We start from the raw sequence: 6,088 nt of genomic DNA, 5'->3' as shown, positions 1-6,088 counted from the left end.
CCCCTGGGTTTTCCCACACACCACGATGAAATGCATACTGACAAACAAGAACTACAAAGATTAAATCCTGGTTACTCATCTGTACAGTGGCACTCTTAAGTGTACAAATACCACTTGAAAAGTCAGGGGGAATTTTTCCTCTCAAACCCCCTTACAAACTGGTGGCATTCTCCCTTGAGATTAATGTACAGTAAAATAACTTCAAATCCTGTAACTTTTTTGCTAGAGGGAGAAGTCATCCTTACTGTATAACAAAAGCAAGCAGCAGGGGTGCAAAAGTGGATGTACTTGGAAACGCTTTAGAAATGGAGCTATACACGCTAATTTTAGATCAAAGAAGTAGGTCATTCAGTTAGCAATATAGAAAAAAAAGTTCAAAAGATGCAGTAATGGACACGGTGGGGAAGCCATTCTAGTTTATTCACCTGCTGAAACTACTTTCACCCCAGATGTGTCAGCAACAATACAAGTATACCTTTATTGTCCACCAGTAGTTTTATCAGTGATTTAATTGATGCTCAAAATGCGTAGTTGAGTGGAAGGTAATTTTAACCCTGTGGCCAAATCAGAGATTGATTTGATTGTTTACTCTCTAATAAGGACTCTTATGACACACTAGATCAGTTCTGCAATGTGTGCTTGCAGCCTGAACGCCAATTGTATCCTGGGTTGCACCAAGAGAAGAGTGACCAGCAGGTCGAGGGAGGTGATTCTGCCCCTCTACTCTGCTCTTGTGAGACCCCACCTGAAGTACTGCATCCAGTTCTGGGACCCCCAACACAAGAAGGACACGGAGCTGTTGGAGCAGGTCCAGAGGAGGGTCACAAAGATGATCAGAGGGCTTGAGCACCTCCCCTATGGAGACGGGCTGAGGATCCCCAGCTCTCCCAGAAGAGAAGGCTCCAGGGAGACCTTACAGCAGCTTTCCAGTACCTGAAAGGAAAGCTGGGGAGGGTGGTGAGACAGTGGAACGGGTTGCCCAGCGAGGCTGTGGATGCTCCCTCCCTGGAAGCATTCAAGACCAGGCTGGATGGGGCTTTGAGCAACCTGGTCTAGAGGGAGGCATCTCTGCCTGTAGCAGGCGGTTTGGAACTAGATGATCTTAAAGGTCCCTTCCAACCCAAACCATTCTATGCTTCTATGAATCATACCTTCAAAACACTGTTTAATTAAGGCTAGATCCAGACTCTGTTTGTGCTGCACACGCTGGGGTGCTAACTGTGAGATAACCAGCAGGCTTAACAGAGGTGGGAGCGGAGAGCAGATATAACTTGTCCATTCCCTAAAATAAGTAGTTTATGAAAGTACCAACCATTTGATGAGCGTGTGCTGAATTAACAGATGTGTTCTGCAGACTTCACCTTCAAAAATGTAGTGCCTTGATTACACAAATATTTTGATGTTTTAATCTCCTTAGGAGAAAGAGTAACAACCCACATGGCTCTAAGAAATCTCCATAGAAGAGAATGCATCACCACAGTAGTTATTTCACTCTGAGGTAAGAAGTGGAGAGAAAGAAAACACATTTCAGAAGTTTTTCCCCTAATTCACTGTGAATACTTGCCACTCTTCTACATTATCCTCAGCCACGGTGCAGAAGGCCAGGTAGTAAAAGAAGGTAAGAGATATCTGTACCTGCATTACAGAATCTCACGTTCAGTACAGTTACCTGCCTGGGTCTCCACTTTTTAAAAAAGAATACTCAAAACTAGCAAAAAAATTATTGAGGGAATGGAAGAAAGGCTGTTTGCCTAAATAATGAAAAAGATTAACCTGACAGTTTACTGAGAAGATGACCAAGAGATGACTTGGATATGTAACATAAATGGACTTATGATTAGAAAAATAAACATAAGTATCAGAAATCTCTTCAATGAAGGAGTCAAAGCCACAAGGAGAACCAGTGGCTGGAAGCTGTAGTGAACCAAATTAAGACACAGCAGTCATACATTTTAAGCATTAGGGTAAATGATCAGTGTGACAAATGCCAAAGAGGTGGATTTCCCATCTCTTAATATATTCAGATGTGCTTCAGCCACATACAGGCCCAAGCACAAAAGCAAGCAGGTTCAGATATAATGTTGTGCATGACGCAGGAGAGATGATCTAATCATTCTTTTCAAGAGTTAGTTACAAAGCAACTACACTAACATCCCTGAAGTTATCTCAGGACCACTGGAACTGCACGGCAACAGTAGAAGAAAATTTTAAACCACACAGGTTCCCTGGATAGTATGCCACTTCAGCCAGAGTAGCCTTTCTGAGACTACTTTGGCATGAGGACCAAGTAAAAGCACTGATTGTTAAATAGCACAAAATGTTTTTTTTCTGGACATAGTGTTGGCATCCAAAATAAGGTGCTTGAATGACAGAAGTTGCCAAACAATATTTAATCCCAACTTGAAAGAATTTAGGAGTCGGTAACACATAGTAATGGCACAACAGTTAAGAGAACAGGGGTGTTAATCTGTACACAACAAGGAGAAATCAAAACATCAAATAAAAATTTTCACCAATGAAACCAAGCCAGCATTCTTTGTAGAGCAAAAACAGAGAAAGATTAGACAATAAGTGGGGAAAAGAAATCTGTCGTGTAACATCACAAATTTAAGTAGAAGTGTGCTAGAAGGAATTTGCCCCAAGGCACCTGAGCTGTACATGACAAATTACCTTAATGAGCTAAAATAAAGCAGAACACATGTCACCAAGTAAAATGCGTTCCAAGCTTTTCAACACCATCTCCCTTATGAGCTTTCTCACCTTCAAATGACACTTAAAAGAATCATTCTTCATCTCTCTCTCCTCCAAGCCCATAACAAACTCTTAGTGGCAAAGGAATTAGGGTAGGCCATCTATTGTGAGAAAAACACTATTTTTTCCTCTGATGAAGAACTAGAGGAAACAGATTTTATACGTAGCTGTCCAGTTATAAAGAATAAAGAACCACTCCACACTTTAGAATCATAGAATTAGCTAGGTTGGAAAAGACCTACAAGATCATCCAGTCCAACCATCCACCTACCACCAATAACCCCACTAAACCATGTCTCTCAACACTATACCTAAATGTTTCTTGAACACCTCCATGGACGGTGACTCCACCACCTCCCTGGGCAGCCCATTCCAGCGCCTGACCACTCTTTCAGAAAAGCAGAATTTCCTAATGTCCAGCCTAAATCTCCCCTGGCGCAACTTGAAGCCATTCCCCCTCGTCCTGTCACTAGTTACAAGAGAGAAGAGGCCGGCCCCCAGCTCACTACAACCTCCCTTCATGTAGTTATGGAGAGCGATGAGGTCTCCCCTGAGCCTCCTCTTCTCCAGACTGAACAATCCCAGCTCCCTCAGCCGCTCCTCATAAGCCCTGTGCTCCAGACCCCTCACCAGCTTCGTCGCCCTCCTCTGAACACGCTCCAGGGCCTCAATGTCTTTCTTGCAGTGAGGGTCCCAAAACTGGACACAGTACTCGAGGTGGGGCCTCACCAGGACTGAGTACAGAGGGACAATGACTTCCCTACTCCTACTGGCAACACTTTATGATGATTTTCACTTCTAAAAGTACGCTCCTGTCTACGTTCCTCATTAAAACCTTACTGGCTTAATAATAGTCTTATTTGTAATACACTTTGAATGCACAAAGTACTAGGTATCAACTAAGCTCTGTAATTAGATCTAAGTGTATTAATGTTTCGTGACCCTGCATGAGTATTTGGTAATAAGAGACTTTTTTATCTATCCTGGAGCAGAATTCCTTGGCTCTGCCGTGTGCTCTCAGGCAGCCCGTTCATACCAAAATCCTGTTCCAGAATTGCAGCGTGCTTCCTGCCTGCCTCCGGTACTTGCAATTGTCCCATCCCACGTCAGCTGCAAGCTCCTTCTGCCCAGCTCTGACGTCTTTGCTATGAGTCAAGCTACCTCTCCACCTTTTGCAAATACAGCTCTTTTACATAAAATCTATCACATAAAAAAGAAAGATATACTCCCTTCTTTTCTTCACGACTCAGAGAAAGAAAAAAAAATGTTGATTTATTTTACTTTATTTCTTCGTATGTTTTCCTGTTTATCACAATCTTGGTTTTCTTGGAATACAAGGCTACAGACACCAACCACAGAAGCACAGAGTGCTTCTGACTGGGAGAAGGTAACTTTTACCCTACTTAAGGGGGTAAGGGGAGGGTAACTTTTACCCTACTTAAAATGATTGTATTTTACTTTCGCTACATTATTGGTTACACAGTATTTAATTCTGGGTTTACAAACATTTGGAGGATTTGTTTGGTAAATACAGCAAAGCTCTCACTGATAACAGATGAGAAGATACATATTATGGCCCCTAGACTAAGCAAACTGTCAGAAAACACAAAAAAGGAGAGAACTGGTAAACGCAGATAAATATGAGGTACCATCAAAGAATCAATACAACTTTCAGCGTAAAGAGGCCCACAGAGGCAATCACAAAACTATGGAAATTAAAATACTGTAGTCAGTGCCAGGATGACTGTAATTCAGGAGCAAAGTGGAGGACAGTCTCTGATGACTTAAGGCAGAAATAGCTCAAGTTAGAAGCCCCCCATTACCTTCCATCTGAAAATGTAGGCAAGGAAGCCATACTGAAAAATATTTCTACACAATGTTTTAAATCATGTGTCTTCTCAGCTGTATAATTATTGTAAATTGTTTTTCTTTTATTATCTTTCCCAACCCGTGCCCTACAGCAGCATACTGTATTTTATGCATCCTAATACCAAAAAAACAATCTTGATAGATACAATCTAATTGTTGTGGGTTGGTTTTTTTTAATTATTATTTTCTTGTACCTGGGGACTCTTCTGTACTTTAAATTATTGTAATGAGTATACATTATTTCCCAATTCAGCAACATCTCTCCTGAGCAAATAGCATGCAGCTGGTGAGCTCTGGGAGACAGAAGTTATACTCTGCCACTCTCCACCCTAATCATTACCAAACAAAATTCCTTTTTAGCATGACGGCCAACAAGGCATTTTGCCCATTCTTCATGTGGATGCTCTCCAGTGTGACTCCAATACTACACTGATTAATGAGATTGTCAAGGTATAGGTGTTGATGAACTCTATTCCTTGGTAAAAAGGAGTGCGTAAAAACATCATCCCCGTATTTGAAGGAACGATCGCTGCACACAACACTTACTCAGAGCTGCTGCAGATTTGTCACAGATCAAACCTGGCATTTTCAATTCAAAGCTTTATGCTCATTAACTCTTATCTTTCCTGGAGCCAAGCACTCTTAAAATCACACCAAAAAAATACAACAAATGACAGAAGATTTCCTCGGCCAACAACTATTTTTGCTGCCCTGCTAAATTGAAGGCTAGAAGTCATTGGGAGCAAAATACCTCCATGCAGCAGACAAGTAACAGAATCTTTCCACTTTAAAGAGAAACAGAATTCCCTCTATTCAGCTCCCTATTGCCATTTTACAGACAACTGCATCAACTCAAAGCACAATTGTCAAATACTTCTACCAAGCCAGACAGTTAATTTTGCTCCTGGGTTCAGTTTCAGCAAAGTATAGCAGAAGAAATGAAAATATGTACAAAAATTGAGACAAAAATTTAGAAAAAAAAGCACACGTTGAGGCTCTGCAGGCATTCTGAAAAATGATGAAGGGCTAAAAAGAACAAAAGTAACACATGAAGCCACAACAATTCGCTCACTGAAAGATAAAATATCTATTTTTATCTCATTGTCACAGGCAGAAACCCTCTCTCCCATTCCTTTCCACATTCTCCTACAGGATCTGTGTTTCCATAGAAAGGATTTGCCTTCTCACATGCACCTAAACCATCTTGGTATCCATGATCCCTACAGCCTCTTATGCTTTCTGCAGTTATCTTCTTCACAGCACACTCCTTATCACTGCTTTTCTAGGGCTCTTCCTTCTGCTGGCCACTCTGTCCCCTGGGTACCATAAGCACACAGAGCCACCTCGGTTGTCTCATTGCCAGGCATGCCAAGACGCAGTGGTTCAGCCTCTCGTACAAGTGGTTGCTCTGAAACCTGTTTCTAATCCCACCTCTCCTAGGGACTGGGTTCATCCAGCACTGCCTGGT

Source organism: Numida meleagris, chromosome 4, assembly GCF_002078875.1.
Source record: "Numida meleagris isolate 19003 breed g44 Domestic line chromosome 4, NumMel1.0, whole genome shotgun sequence".
Taxonomy (NCBI): domain Eukaryota; kingdom Metazoa; phylum Chordata; class Aves; order Galliformes; family Numididae; genus Numida; species Numida meleagris.
This window is presented reverse-complemented; position numbering follows the sequence as displayed.